Here is a 17693-nt window from a genome sequence, read left to right on the forward strand (position 1 = left end):
ATTGAGGGCTGAAATCAGTAAAGTAAAAACTAGGAAAACAATACAAGGAATTCATGTAACAAAGAGTTGGTTCTTTGAGAAAGTCAACAAGATAGACAAACCTTTATCCAAACTAACCAAAAGGCAGAGAGAGAATATGAAAATTTAACAAAATCAGAAATGAAATGGGAGGTATAACAATGGACAGTGAGGAAATCCAGAGAATCATCATGTTATACTTTGAAAACCTGTACTCCACAAAATTTGAAAATCTAAAGGTAATGGACAATTATCTGAATAGATATCACATACCAAACTTAAGTCAAGAACAAATAAGCAATTTAAATAGACCCATGACCCCTAATGAAATGGACGCAGTCATCAAAAGTCTACCAATTAAAAAATGTCCAGGGCCAAATTGTTTCAGTGCAGAATTCTATCATAAATTCAATGAAGAAATAATACCAATAATCCTGAATCAGTTACACACAATAGAAGCATAAGGGTGATTGCCAAAATCTTTATATCAGGCTACAATTACCTTAGTATCCAAGCCACACAAAGACACAACTAAGAAAGAGAACTACAGACCAATCTTTCTCATGAACATTTATGCAAAAATACCCAATAAAATACTGCAAATTGAATTCAAGAACACATCAGAAATATCATCCACCTTGATCAAGTAGGCTTCATCCCAGAGATGCAGGGTTGGTTCAACATAGGAAATCCATCAATGTAATTCACCATAAAAACAAACTGAAAAAGAAAAATCATAAGAGCATCTCATTAGATGCTGAAAAAGCCTTTGACAAAATCCAACACACAATCCATGGACTGTCATTTTGTCTTGTTGACTATGTCCTTTCCCTTACGGTAGCTTCTCATTTTCAGGAGGTCCCATTTATTAATTGTGGATCTCAGTGTCTGTGTTACTGGTGTTATGTTCAGGAAGCAGTCTCCTGTACCAATTGATTCAAGGACATTTCCTACTTTCTCTTGTAATAAGTTAAGTGTGGCTGGGTTAATGTTGAGGTCTTTGATCCATTTGGATTTAAGTTTTGTGCATGGAGATAGACAGGGATCTATCTGCAGTCTTCTACATGCCAGCATCCAGTTATGCCAGCACCATTTGTTGAAGATGCTTTTGTTATTCCATTGTATAGCTGTGGCTTCTTTGTCAAAAAATCAGGCATTGATAGGTGTGCAGGATAATATCAGGATTTTCATCTCAATTCCATTGGTCTACCTATCTATTTTTGTGCCAATACCAAGCTGTTTTCAGGACTACAGCTCTATAAGAGGGCTGATATCCAAAATTTACCAAGAATTCAAGAAGCTAGTCTCCAATACACCAAATAATCCAATTACAAAGTGGGGTACAGAAGTAAATAGAGAATTTTCAACAGAGGAGTCTAAAATGGCTGAAAGACACTTAAGAAATTGCTCAACATCTTTAGCCATCAGGGAAATGCAAATCAAAATAATTCTGAGATACCATCTTACTCCAGTCAGAATGGATAAAATAAAAAATACCAATGACAGTTTATGCTGGAGAGATTATGGAGGAAAACTCCTCCACTGCAGGTGGGAGTGTCAACCCCTACAGCCACTTTGGAAATCTGTATGGCAATTCCTCAGGAAAATGGGAATGAGTCTACCTCAAGATCCAGCAATTCTATTCTTAGGCATATACCCAAAAGAAGCACATTCCTACAATAAGAACATCTGTTCAACTATGTTCATAGAAGCATTATTTGTAATAGTCAGAACCTGGGAACCAACCTAGATGCCCCTCAACTGAATAATGGATAGACAAAATGTGGTACATTTACACAATGGAGTACTACTCAACAGGGGAAAAAAAAAGCAATGGAATCTTGAAATTTGCAGGCAAATGGATGGAACTAGAAGAAACCATTCTGAGTGAGGTAACCCAGTCACAAAAAAGACAGGCATTGTATGTACTCACTCATATGTGGATTTTAGACATAGAGTAAAGGATTCACAGCCTACAGCACAGGCTTGTAAACAAGGAGGAATCTAAGAGAGACATACATGCTCACATGGTGAAAGGGAAAGGGAAAAGATCTCCTGAGAAAATTGGGAGCATGGAGGAAGGGGAGAGAGAACTAGGAGAATGAGAAATGGAGAAGAGGAGGGGTGAGGAAGACATGGTGGGACATGGAAGTTAAGTTGGGGGAAGAACAGAAGAGAGCAAGATAAGGAATAATATAATAGAGGGAGACATTAAAATTTCAAAGAGAAATCAGGCACTAGAGAAATGTCTGGAGAGCTACAAAGATGACACCAACTAACAATCTAAGAAACAGAGGATAGGCTACCTTAATTGCTCTCTCCTGATAATGAGATTGATGACAAATTCATAGGCCATTGTATAGCCTTCATCCAGCAGCTGGTGGAAGTAGAAGCACACACCCATAGCTAAACCTTAAACTGAACTGAAATCCAGATGCAGAGAAGGAGGACTGATGAGCAAAGGGGTCCATGCCAGGCTGGTGAAACCCACAGAAACAGCTGATCTGAACAAAGGAGAACTCTTGGTCCTCAGACTGATAGCTGAGAAACCAGTATGGGACTGATCCAGACCCCTTGATTGTGGGTGTCAGTGAGGAGACCTTGGAAATCTATTGTGCCTCTTGTAGTGGATCAGTATTTATCACTAGCATAGGAAAGGACTTTAGGAGCCCATCCAACATGGAGCGATTCCCCCTTAGGCCTAGACACAAAGGGGGGGGGTTGACCTAGACCATATCCCAAAGAATATGACAGATTTTAAGACCCCCTATGGAAGGCCTTATCCTCTCTAGGGAGCAGAAAGGGTGTTGGATAGGTAGATAGGTAGGGTGTTAGTTGCGGGGGGGGGGGGCGCAGGAGAGGAGGGGAGGGAGAAGGACATGGCATTGAATGTAAAATAATTTTCTTTCTAATACAAAATATCCAACACCCCTTAATGATAAAAGTCTTGCAGAGATCAGGGATAACAGGAACATACCTAAACATAATGAAAGAAATATACAGCAAACCAACAGCCAACATCAAATTAAATAGAGAGAAACTCAATGTGATTCCTCTAAAATCAGGAAGAATGTAAGGCTGTGCACTCTCTCCATACCTCTTCACTATTGTACTGGAAGTTCTATCTACAGCAATAAGACAACAAAAGGACATCAATGGGATACAAATTGGAAAGGAAGCAGCCAAACTTTTCCTTTTGCAGATGATATGATAGTTTACCTGAAAAATTCTACCAAGGAAATCCTACAGCTGATAAACACCCTAAGCAAAGTGGCAGGAAACAAGATTAAATAAAGAAAATCAGTAGCCCTACTATATATACAGATGACAAATGCACAGAGAAAGAAATCAGAGAAACATCACCCTTCACAATTGGCACAAACAACATAAAATACCTTGGGATATTGCTAAACAAACAAGTAAAAGACCTGTATAGAAAGAACTTTGAGTCTTTAAAAAAAGAAATTAAAGAAGATATCAGAAAATGGAAAGATCTTCCATCCTCTTGGATAGGTATGATCAACATTGCAAGAATGTAATCTTGCTAAAAGCAATCTACAGATTACATGCAATCCCCATGAAATTTCCAGCACTATTCTTCACAGACCTTGAAAGAACAATAGTCAACTTTATATGGAAAAACAAAAGACCCAGGACAGCCAAAATAAACCCTGTACAATAAAGGAACTTCTGGAGGCATCCACTGAGCTGACTTCAAGCTCTATTATAGAGCTACAGTCTTGAAACCAGTTTGGTATTGGCACAAATATAGAAAGGTAGACCAATGGAATTGAATTGAAAACCCTGATATTAACCCACATACCTATGAACATCTGATTTTTGACAAAGAAGCTAAATTTATATGACAGAATAAAGAAAACACCTTCAACAAATGGTGCTGGCATAACTGGATGCTGGCATGTAGAATACTGCTAATAGATGAATGTCTATCTCCATACACAAAACTTAAGTCCAAATGGATTAAAGACCTCAATGTAAATCCAGCCACACTGAACCTTTTGGAAGAGAAAGTGGGAAGTACCCTTTAAAAATTAGTACAGGAGACCTCTTCTTGAACATAACATCAGTTGCAGACACTGAGATCAACAATTCATAAATGGGACCTTCTAAAACTGAGAAGCTTCTGTAAGGCAAAGCACACAGTCAACAAGACAAAATGATTGCCCATAGAATGGGAAAAGATGTTAACCAACCCACAACTGACAGGTCTTATTTCTAAAATATCCAAAGAACCTAAGAAACCAGTCATCAAAACAGCAAATAATCCAATTAAAAAGTGAGGTATAGAGTAAATAGAGAATTTTCAACAGAGGAGTCTATAATGGCTCAAAGACGCTTAAGAAATTGCTCACCATCTTTAGCCATCAGGGGAATGCAAATCAAAACAACTCTGAGATACCCTCTTGATCCTTTCAGAATTGCTAAAATCAGATACACTGATGGGGATATGGGAAATGGGGAACACTCTTTTACCGCTGGCTGGAGTTCAAACATGTACAGCTACTTTGGAAATCAGTATGGTGGTTCCTCAGGAAAATGGGAATCAGTCTATCTCAAGATCCAGCAATTCCACTCCTATGCATGTCCCCAAAAGTTGCATATTCATACAACAAGGGCATCTGTTCAACTGTGTTCACAGCAGCACTATTTGTAATAACCATAAACTGAAAGCAACCTTGATGCCCCTCAGCTGAAGAATGGATTGAGAAAACATGGCACATTTATACAATGAAGTACTATTCAGTGGAATAAAAAACAATGGGATCTTGAAATTCAAAGGCAATTGGATGGAACTAGAAGAAACCATCCTGACTGAGGTAACCCAGGCACAGAACGAAAAACATGGTATATATGCATTCATATATGGATATTATATAGAGAGCAAATGATTACCAGTTTACTTTCCACACCAGCAGAGAAGCTAGGAAATAAATAGGACTCTAAGAAAGACATACATGGTCCACTGGAGAAAGGGAAAAGGATAAAAAGGATAAAATCTACTGAGCAAATTGGGAGAGGGAGTTAGGAGAAAGAAAATGGGAGAAGATATTGGGAGGAGGGCAGGAAGTTTGAGTCGGGGGAAGAATAGAGGAGAGCAAGATACCATAACAGAGGGAGCCATTTTATGTTTAAAGAGAATTCTGGCCTTAGGGAAATTTCCAGAGATCTACAATAATGACCCCAAATAACAATGTAAGAAATATCGGAGAAGCTACCTGAAATGCCCTTCCCCTATAATGAGACTGATGACTACCATATATGCCATCCTAGAACCTTCATTCTATAGCTGATAGAAGGAGAAGCAGACAACCACAGCTAAACACTGAGCTGAACTCCTTGAATCCAGTTGCAGAGAGGGAGGGTTGATGAGCAAAGGGGTCAAGACCAGGCTGGGTATCAGATACAGCTGACCTGAACAAGTGGGCACTCATGGAACCCAGACTGACAGCTGGGAAACCAGTATAGGACCAACACAGATTCCCTGAAAGTGGGTGTCAGTTAAGAGGCCTGGGATGTTTATGCAGTCTCTGGTAGTGGATCAGTATTTATCCATAGTGTACAAATGGACTTTAGGAGCCAATTCCACATAGAGGGATATTCTCTCAGCCTAGATGCAGGGAGGAGGGCCTAGGCCCTGCTCCAAATGATGTGACAGACTTTGATGAATGCTCATGTCAGACCTCACCCTCCATGGGGAGCAGAAAGGGAATTGGATGGGGGGTCGGTGGGGGCCTTGGGAGCATGGCAGGGATAGGGAACTGGGATTGATATGTAAAACAAGGTTATTTGTAATGTAAATTTAAGAAGTGATAAAAAGAAAAAGAAAAAAAAGAAGAAACTTTAGAAGGCCAAAATTTCTGGGACTAGAAAAGAAAGTCCCCTTGCCACATAATAATCAAAATATTAAACAAATATAAATAACAAGTTATATAAAGTCTGCAAGGGAAAAGTAGCAAGTTACATGTAAAAGCAGACTTACTAGATTTACACTTGACTTCTAAATGGAGACTCTAAAATTCATAAGGACCTTGACAGATATGTTGCAGACTCTAAGTGATAGCATACTACTATACCCAGCAAAACTTTCAATCACAATAGTTGGAGAAAATAAGATATTAAATGATAAAGTCAAATTTAATCAATATCTATTTGCAAATTCAGAGCTACAAAAGGTAGTTAGGAGGCAAATTTCATCTCAACACATGTAACTACATCCATGAAAACACTGGAAATAAAAATAATCACACACCAGCTAATCTCTCTCTCTCTCTCTCTCTCTCTCTCTCTCTCTCCTCTCTCTCTCACACACACACACACACACACACACACACACACACACATACACACACACACTCACATACAAACACCAACACCAATAACAAAATAACGAGAATCAACAATCATTGGTCATATCAATATCAATGGTCTAATTACCAAATCAAAAGACACAGACTAAGAGAATGAATGAAAACCAGGATCTATCCTTCTGCTGTATCCCAGAAACACACCTCAACATCAGAGGTAGACATTACCTCAGAGTAAAGGATTGAAAAAATATTAAGCAAATTGACCTAAGAAGCAAGATGGTGTAGCCATTTAATATCTAACAAAATAGTCTTCAAATCAAAACTAATCAAAATAGTTGTGAAGAACATTGAACACTTATCAAAGGAAAATTCACAAAGAAAACATTTTAATTCCCTTTTAAACATCTATCCTAGAAACACGAGGGCATGAAAATTTGTAAAAGAAACACGACTACTACTTAAATCACATACTGACCCTTACACATTGATAGTAGGATATTTCAGTACCACACTCTTACTAATGGACAGGTCATACAGACAAAAACTAACAAAGAAATACTGGCATAATAGACATTATAAACCAAATTGACCCAACATATATTACAGAACATTTGCCCAAATATAAAAGTATATACCTTCTAAACGGCACTTCATGAATTTTTTTCCAAAATTCACCATATACTTGAACACAAAGCAAGTCTCAATGGACATAAGAAAACTGAATAGCTCCCTGAATCCTATCAGAACACCACAGATTATAGGTGTATTTCAACAAAATATAAATCTTAGAAACTCATGGAAACTGAACAACTTTCTACTTACTCAAAAGTGGGTCAAGACAGAAATGAAGAAAGATATTAATGGTTTTTGAGAATTCAATGAAAATAAATATACAGAATACCCAAACTTATGAGGCAAAATGAGAGTGATGCTAACAGGAAAGTTCAAAGCACTTACAATCAAAATGAGGACTGAAGCCAATAAAATAGAAAGAGAATAATACAAAGAGTCAATGAGAGAATGTTGGTTATTCAAGAAAGCCAATGTGATAGACATACTCTTATCCAAACTAACTAAAAAGCAGAGAGAGAATATCCAAATTAATAAATCAGAAACAAAAAGGGGGACAGAACAACAGACACTGGAGAAATCCAGAGAATCATAATAATATACTTTAAAAATAATATACAGTTTGATAAATCTAATAGAAGTGGATAATTTTCTCAATAGGTTCAACTAACCAAATTTAAATCAACATCAACTTATATCAATAAACAATTAAATTGTGTAAAACCTAGTGAAATAGAAGCACTAATTAAAATATTAAAAGTTTCTCAACCCTATCCTCCCTCCAAAACAGAAAGAAAAAGAAAAAGTCCAGGATAGTCAGTTTTAGCACTCTATCAGACTTTCAAAGAAGAGCTAAAGCTAATACTCCTTAAATTATTCCACAAAATATAAATAGAAGAAATGTTGTCCTATTCATTTTATGAGTTCAAAGATACCATGATGTAAAAACCACAGAAAGCCTCACCATAAAAAGAATTGCAGATCAATTTCTGTTATGAACATAGATGCAAAAATACTCAATAAAATCCTTGTAAACCAAATCCAAGAACACATCCAGCACCATCCACTATGATTAAGTGGGCTTCATCCCAGAGATATATGGATGGTTTAATATATGAAAAGTAGTAAATATAACCCACCACATACTGACAAAGAAATAAAGCACATGATAATCTCATTAGATGAACAAAATGTTTTGATCACATCCCAAACTTCTTCATGATAAAGTCTTAGAAAGATTAAGGATACATGGGGACATACCTAATCACAATAAAAGCAACTTTCAGGCATCTTGTAGACAATATACAAATAAATGGAGAGAAACTCAAAGAAATTCCACTAAAATCAGGAATAAAACAAGATTGTTTTATTATTTTGCTTATTATTTTATCCTCATATCTATTTGGCATAATACTTGCAGTTTTAGCTAGAGCAGTAAGACAACTGAAGTAGATCAAGTGAGAACAAATTGGAAACAGAAAGTCAAAGTGAGGTTATTTGTAGATGATATGAGTGTATACATAAGTGATCTTAAAAATTTCACCATGGAATGCTTACATCTGATAAATAATTTCAGGGAAGTGGTTGGACACAAGATTAAAAAAACAAAAACAAAGACAGTAAGCCTTCTATATACAAAGAATGAATGATCTTGGTAAGAAACCAGGGAAACAATACCTTCCATAATACCCTCAAATAATAAAATACCTTGGGGTAACTTTAATCAAGGAAGACTTACCCAATAAAATCTTCAAGTCTTTGAAGATAGACATTGAAGAAGATATCATAAAATGGAAAGATCTCCCATGCTCATGGATCAGTAGGATTAACACAATAAAAATATCCATCACACCAAAAGCAATCTATAGATTCAATGCAATCCCCATCAAAATTCTAACACAATACTTTACAGACCTTGAAAGGGTAATTCTCAACTTCAAATGGAAAACAAATAATCTAGAATAGCTAAAACAATCATGAACAATAAAAGAACTTCTGGAGGCATCACCATTCATGATTTCAAATTGTACTACAGAGATATAGTAATAATTATTGTATGGCATTGGAATAAGCAGAGACAGGTTAATCACTGGAATTGATTTGAAGACTAAGGTATTAGTCTATATACCTACGGACACCTGATTTTTGATAAAGAAACCAGAAATACACACTGGTGAATTGACAGCATCTTAAACCAATGACAATAATCAAATTGGATGTCAACATGTAGAAAAATTTAATAGGTCCATATTTATGACCCTACACAAAACTCAAGTCCCAGTGGATCAAGGACCTCAAAACAAAACCAAATAAACTGAACCTGATAGAACAGAAAGTGACAAATAGCCTTGAATGCAGTGGCACAGGAGACAGCTTCCTGAATAGAACACCTGTAGCGCAGGCACTAAGATCAAGAATTGATAAAGGGACCTCATGGAAATGAAAAGGTTCTGTAAGGAAAAGGACACTGTAATCTGGACATAGTGTCATTTTACAGAATGGTAAAGTTTTTTTTTTTAACCAACTCTACATCTTATAGAGGTCTAATATCACACACACACACATATATGAAATATATATACATATAATATATATAAAAGAAACTATATATTAAAAACCAAATACTTCATTTTAAAATAGGGTACAGCTCTAAACAAGAAATTCATAGTAGGTGAATTTCAAATGGCTAAGAAACTCTTAAACTAAATGTTCAGCATCCTTAGTCATAGAAATGCCAGTCATAACTACTTTGATAATCCATATTTCTTTCTTCATTTTATTTACTGTTTATTGAAAATAGATTCTTCCTATACAATACATCCCCATCACAGTTTTTCCCTCCACTCTGCCCAGCTCTCTCCTATTCCACCTCTCCCCCAGATCCACACTTCCATTTCCTCAGAAAAGAACAGGCTTCCAATCTATGACAGCCAAATTGGGCAAAGCAAGATAAAATTAAGACAAGAAAAAAGCCCCAATATCAAGACTACACAAGGCAACCTGATAGGAGGGAAAAAGTCTCAAAAGCTAGCAGAAGTATCAAGAAATACTCAATCTCATGGTTAGCAGACCCACAAAAACATCAAGCTGACAGACGTTGCATATTCTTGAAGATCTGGGACTGCCCTATCCAGGCCCAGTGCTTGCCACTTCAGTCTCTGTGAGCCCATAGGTACATAGCTTAATTGATTCAGTGTGATGTATTCTTATGGAATCCTCCATCTTCTCTCCCTCCACAATCTTTACTTCCCCTCTTCTCTGTGTTTCCCCATATTTGAGGGGAAGGACCTTATGTAAACCTCTTACTTAGCCTCCCTCTCTTTCTGCATAATGTTTGTCTGTGTGTCTCTGCATCTCTTCCCATCTACTGCTAGAGGAGGCCTCTTTGGTGATAACTGAGCAAGGAACTAATCAATGTGCATAGCAGACTGTTAGTATGAATGATTTCATTGATTTTACTGTTTGGTCAATATTGCTCAGTTTTACCCTAGGTCTTTAGTCTATCCAATCTCTGATTCCCAACCATCCATTCAGTGTAGGGCATGGCCTCTCACTCATGGTGTGGCCTCAAGTTAAAGCAAACATTTTTTGGCCACTCCCACAAGTTCTGCACCACCATTGTCCCAGCATATTTTGCAGGCAGGATAGAGTGTAGGTAGAGGGTCTTGTGGCTGGGTTGTTTTATTCCTGTCAGAATAGCTAAGATTAATAACAGAAGTGACAGCTCATATTAGTGAGGATGGGGGTAGGAGGGACCAGGTTGGTCAGATGTGATGGAGGGAGTTTGTGTGGTGAGAAGTGTCTGGAATTAGGGGCAATTTGTGTCCAATGTGGAAACCTAGTGCAGTAGAATCTTCCTGAAATCTATGCGACTAAACATAGCAAGGACTCCTACTAAGGGGAGATAGGGAGTTTCAACTTGCCATCTCTTGTAACCAACTAAGGCTTCTAGTGGCTGCACTGTATTGCATTAGGTTGAGTTGTTCAGCAGTGGTGTCCTGTGGAGATCCTCAAACAAGGCAGGCTGGTGCTAGGACTGCTGGTCTCTACAAACTGATTGCATGGCTCCATTTCTAAGGTCACATCTACACAGCTCATTGACCATAGAGAGGTCAAACCAGTGCCTGCATGAAGCCTTTACTTCTACTTTCTAATCTCTGGTGCCGAAAGTTACTCTGTAAGTTTTGACCAACAATCAGTCCTACAGGCAAGGTGTTCTGGGGCAATGGTGGTACAGAAGTTTTGGGACTGGTCAACCAATGTCTGATTTAACTTTGAGAAGAATCTATTTTCAATTTTAAAAAAGTGAATAATGATTACAATAATGGTAATAACAAATGTAAGAGCAAACAGATTTGATAACTTTTATTTATGTGGATAATTTAGTATAGCATGATATCCTTTTTGAGTGACAGGACAAAATGGTTGAACATGTCAGAATTGATAAAGAGCCCAGTATTCTGTTCCTTGATGCATAATTGTGAAAGGAAATTTTGATGGGAGATTAAGGAAATTTAGCTTTCCTACAACTTAGTGATTATGCTTAATTATGAAATAGAGAAAAAACATGGAAATTACAAATGAAAAATCAATTTTGCTAACTGTGGCATGGAAATACAACTGCTAGTGAATTCAAGTGATTAAGAAATAGGTTACCCTAAGAATACTCTTCCAAAGATAAAAATCTAGACACAATTATCTTGATTAATAGAATACTTTTTTTTTTTTTTTGAGACAGGGTTTCTCTGTGGCTTTGGAGGCTGTTCTGGAACTAGCTCTTGTAGTCCAGGCTGGTCTTGAACTCACAGAGATCTGCCTGCCTCTGCCTCCCAACTGCTGGGATTAAAGGCATGCAACACCACTGCCAGGCTAATAGAATACTTTTACTAGAGTATTAGTTAGCAATAACAGAGTATATCATCAAAGGTTAAAGCTTAGTTTTCTTTGCTTTTGTTCATTTCAGATTCTAAAATAACACTGGTTTGGTAAAAGTACCTTATTAAATATTTATTAATTTAATTAAAAACAATCTGAGCTTGTACCAGAAATGAATATTACCAGGCTTGGGGAAATATTTTAGTTTTGAAGTTTCCGATGGGTTCCATAATTACCACAGATACTTTGCCATCCCTGTCTAATGTTAATAGTGCTTGCTAGTCCCCAATTATGCTGATGATACAGTAAAATAGTTCTAGTTGTGTGAGGAAGGAAGTACAAATAGCCACCATTAATTGTAAGGTCTAGGGACCATAATCATGAAAGCTTTAACACTTAAACTAAGCATTAAAATGGCTATAATATTAATCATGACAGAGAAATAGGTATTCTCCATATAAACCAAATACCATTAAAGTATAGGAAGACAATTCTTCATTACTGATTGTTTGGCCCACACAAGGGCAACTGACTTTGTAATTTCCCTGACAAATACAAATCAGACTTAGTTTAAGAATGCCAAGAGCCTGACTTCATAAATGTTTCCCTCTGCAAAGAAATCATGTGAATGCATGCTAATTTCACCTTTCACAGTAATGATGCTTAGCTAGAAGACATAACTGTAAATTACAATGTTTTAAATACACAATTTGAGTTGAAATGCTTCCATTTCTTTTTTGAAAAAGAGCTTTAGTCAGATGATACATAATTTCTTGACAACAGAACTAATACAAATGTCTAGAATAAGTGATGAAAATAAATCAGAACAAAGGATAGATTAAAGCTGTCTTTGTATTATTTTCCACTATGTGGATGCATTTACCATTATTATTATAATAAAATATATTATAGTCTTATTGTACAATACTCTTGTCAGCACAATCTGGACATGGCAATTCGTATGCTCATAGCTTTAAATTGTATCTGCCTGGGCAATTGTGGTCTTGCAGAACCATGAACTTGCATATTAGGTCCTAAAGGTATCCATATGCAAAGCAATAGAAACTTTTGGAAAAAACAGGGGAAGCTTTCAAGTTTTATACATGTAATTAGAATAAGCTGTTTTTACCTGAAAAAGAAAAAAGCACAGTTTGTAGTGGCAAATAAAGATGAAGTGCTCTGACCTTCCTTTGAAAAATACAACACTCAACATGACAGCTGCAGTAGAAATATAAAACTGAGTGTGTTTGCCATGAAATAATTGTCAGCTTAGAATTTACTCACCACCCATGTTCAACACTGATATTTTTTTATACTGAAAGAAGCCAATGGATTTCAGAACCTGACTTTACTTCCTTCAGAATAGAAAATTTTTAAAAAGAAAGGCAAACTGCCTGCAGGAAAACACATTAACATCGTTATTGGTCCAAATTTTCCTCCTTCTGGATGACAATTCAAACAAAGTTTAAATCATTCTCAATAAAAATTTTTTTTAAATCCCAAACTTTCAAGTCACCTTTTAAATGGAGGTTGATTTCCCTCTGTCCTGAAGTTAGTAGTTTTTGTGGTTCTGCATGGGGTGATGGGGTTAGTCATGTGGCCCTTTGTCCAGTGGGCTTTCCTGGTGTCATCACCAAATCAACAGCAGCATCTCCAGAGACGTGTGAAATGGAGATTCCAAGCCATGCCTTAATACTACTGAGCTCTGCACCCGGAAGGCGATTCTGATACTCACTGAGTTGAGAACATATGTTCAGTGTCATGTTTCCATAAGGCTTGTCGCTGGTTCTGTGAAATGGATAGTATTTTATCACATAAGAAAAATGTTTGATCTATGGATCAATGATTTTATTTAGGATTTTGGTGAATACTGAGAAGGAAGAAATTCTCATTTAGCTCTGCTTCCGTCATATACATTTCGATTTTATAGAAAAGAAGCAAAAGTCAGTAAATGCTGGTAACTAGATTTGTCTCTGAACCCAATATGCAATACCGAGAAAATACTATTTCTTCTAGATGCAGAAGCCTGTGCTTTGGTTGTAGGCAGGCATACCTCTGTAGCAAGTCTTTCTCTATTCTGCAAGCCAGCTCCAAAATAACAACAGAGAGACTTATTATTAATTATGAAAGCTTGGCCTATAGCTTAGTCTTGTTCATAACTAGTTCTTATAGCTTAAATTAACCTCTTTCTACTAATCTGTGCTTTATTATGTGGTCTTTCACTTTTCTTTCATTCTGCAATTCCATCTCACTCATTGGCATCCCTCTATAATGATTCACATGACTTTATCCCTCCTTCTCTTCCTCTGTCTCCCTGGAAATCCATTCATCATTCCTGCCTCGTATAGGCCATTCAGCTCTTTATTAAACCAATCACAGTAACACATGTTCGCAGAGTGTAAAATAATTTCTGCAGCATTTCCTCCTTTTATCTGAACAAAAGGAAAGGTTTTAACTCTAACATAGTATACCTATATAAAATAAGAACAATTATCACGTAAGACTTACACTTACAATGTACAGTCCATATGTATTTGGCAAATTCAAAGTACAATATTATCTCTCTTATTTTAGGGAGTCCAAAATTTTATATCTAAACCATTTCTATATTTTAGGTGTTACCAACCTAAAATATCTTTTAGACCTAAAAGCATTTTTATATGAACACCTTAAGCTTTTATGTCTTTCAACCTTTATAAAATTTACATTTTATATCTCATTTGTAAGTTATTTTTTAATTTGGTAACAAGGAAAACTGTAACTATAATTATCTAGTCTTCAATTTCATTAAAGGTCTAAGAAGGATATAATATTACCCAAGTAAACAAGAAGTTCAGAGCACGTAACTTCCAAGACTATAGAAATGACAGAAACAGCTCCCTGGCTGGATAGTCACCCAAAGTTTCCTCAGCATTGTTGGGACACACATTTTCACCATACAGGCCTAGAATATCTGACAGACTTCTTTGTGATTCAGAAAATTTTAACAGACTGCCCTACCTTATCCTGGCAGAATTCAGCAGTTGTCTTCTTTTGTGTCCTATTTTCTAATCTGGAAAGCATACTCTCAGCATTCAAGGCAAGGACAGTTTTCTTGTCTATTGGTTAATTTTGCCACAATGAAACTAAACTCCATATGGGGTCTTTGATGTCCAACATTTTATTTTGAAGTAAATTGGTACTTCCAGGAGCAGATATGTTTAATTGTCATGAAAAGCCTTAGAATATTAAAACATCTTAAATGCCATATCCTGTAGTCTCTGAAGCATTTGAAGACCATATGTCTATCTAAAATATGTCTTTCTGTGACCTTGAAAACATTCCAAACATGACCATAGATTTGATTGTTAGATGCCTAACTATTAACCTGTATTTTTAAAATTATTCTAAATCGTTTGTAATACTAAATTTTAAGGACTAGAAGTTTACATTACATTTTTAAGTGAGCTGCATATGTACTAAACCTTAAGCAAGAGTAGTAACATATATATGGCATAACAAAATAACCTTAAATTTGTATCAATATACAAAATTCCATACCAATGTAAAATATTTGAGATTAATAATTGCTTTTTAGTTTAAAAGTAGATTCAACAGTCTAACCCTTTATCCTTTTATTTCTATATCTTCCCTTTTCTTTTCAGAAAGATATCCTTAAACCCTTAAAACCTTTGTTTCCTTGCTTATCAGGACCAGTAACAATTTGCAACCAATGTGACCCCCCCACCCATGAAAAAAATCCACAATCCATTTAACAACCAAAAACCACCTACCCCACTTCTTGGGAATGTGGGTATTATATTCCCTAGACTGCTAGCTGTTGTATTGGGTCAACAACATCTCTAAGGAACCCTGAGAAAACTGAGATAATGGTCAAGTCCTGGGAGAGATAGCTATATCATTTGCTGTCTAGTCTCTATATAATGGGAAAATGTAATGTTTATCTGAAGACCTGGCTGGAGTAGTGTGTGAGGCTGGACCATCTCAGCTAGCAGCATTGAAGTTGTTCTGGTTATAGATTTTAGAGGAAAGTGTAACAGAGCCATTATGAGAGGCTGGATCACCTGGGCTACTTATCTACTTATCTTTATTGGTGTCTGATCCTTTTTCTTTGAAAACACACAAACTTTTAAAGATCAGATACAAATCTGCATTAACACAATTATGGAATATGCAGTATTCACAAACCAGTTAGGGATGACTTTTTGTTTTATGTTTGAGCAGGTAAAAGGTCCACTTTATAAGTCCTTTTGGACTGCATAACCAAACTGTAATATAAGTCTCTATCTATCCATATAAAGGGATGGCATGTAATTTTAAGCCATGAGGACTTTAGGCAACAAGATTATTTATCATGTCTTTTCCAGTCTCACAGCTGTTCTTATATCAAGAGATCAGCATACACATTATCTGTCTTGTGGTTTATCTTGGCATTTTCCATCATGTCTGCAACCAAGATCTTCAGGAGTTTTCTCCTGGTCAAATCTGATATCTATTAATTTTGAAGGAATCTATTTTTCCTTTGCTGTGTAAACAAAGATAAGCTATCTCCTAACACAATACAGTTTCTGAATTTCATTTTAAAGTTAATTTCATTTTAAAGTTAAAATGTCTTGGCTGGTTTAATCAGCAGTCACTTCTATAATCCATTGTCTCTCAGCAGCTACCATTTGCTCATTGGCATTCAAGGTCAGCACAGCACCATATAGGATCCAGACATCCTGTATTTCGCATCCTTACATGACTTATCCTTTTTGTATGACTTACGCCTTCTATAAAGACTTCATTATTTTTAAACTCTTTTTAATGACTGTCTAGATTCACTTTTTGTTGTATCTGTTTAAATGTTTTCTTAGTCTGGAATGCTTTACTGTGCACCTATAGCCTTCTCTGAACACAGGAGCCAATCCTTAAACCCACTGCACATGGCTCTGGCTGGCTCAAGCCCAAAGCAGCAGCTGGGAGCTACATTTCTTTATGCTGCAGTCTATTTGAGAAACTGGAACTAGGAATCTGTGTCTAGCTCTGTGTTTCCAGGTTTGGAACTTTTTTTCAAGCTTTCTTAGTTCCTATGTGGAAATATGTGCCTTCATCCCTCTCATATTGGATGCCATAGATAGAGAGTCTATCCCTGTCCTGCTAGCCAGCTCCCAACCAAATAATGACATGGAGACTTCTAACTATGAAAGCTCAGCCTATAGCTTAGGATAGTTCCTAACTAGTTCTTATAACTTAAATCAAACCATTTCTATTAATCTATGTTTTACCATGTGGCTTTTAACCTTTCTTTCATTCTGTACGTATGATTCACTCTATGTCTTTTTGGCATCTCTCTTGAGTAATTCACTCTTATTCCTCTTCTCTTCCTCTATCTCCTTGGAAATCTGGCCTATCTCTCTTGCCTAGCTATTGGCCATTCAGCTCTTTATTAAGACAACAACAGTGATGTAACATGCAAAATAAAAACACAGAGATAGATATTGGGTGATTAAACTTCAAGCTGAAGATCAGAAAAACAAAGCAGCAGCCACTAGCTCTTACTTCTACCTCAAACAGAAGGGGAAATCAAGTGAACCTCAGATTGTATCTCCAGACTGCTATGCTCTCCTCAACATGGCTGGATACTAAGTCCTTCAAGAAACTCTTTTATTCTTCCTTTTGTAACTCTCAAATCCTGGGATTAAAGGCATGGGATCCCACATGCTGAGATCTTTCTGTTTTAGACTGGATCAATTTCATGTAGTTCAGTGTGGTCTTGAACTAGCAGAGATACATCTGCATCTTTCTCCCTGGGACTAAAGGTGTGTACCACTACCACCTAGCTTTCATAGCCAAATGTGGCTGGATTTGCATTATCATACTTCAGGCAACCTTATTAAATCATAAATAACATATTACCAC

The sequence above is a fragment of the Cricetulus griseus genome, chromosome 2 (assembly GCF_003668045.3).
Source record: "Cricetulus griseus strain 17A/GY chromosome 2, alternate assembly CriGri-PICRH-1.0, whole genome shotgun sequence".
NCBI lineage: Eukaryota > Metazoa > Chordata > Mammalia > Rodentia > Cricetidae > Cricetulus > Cricetulus griseus.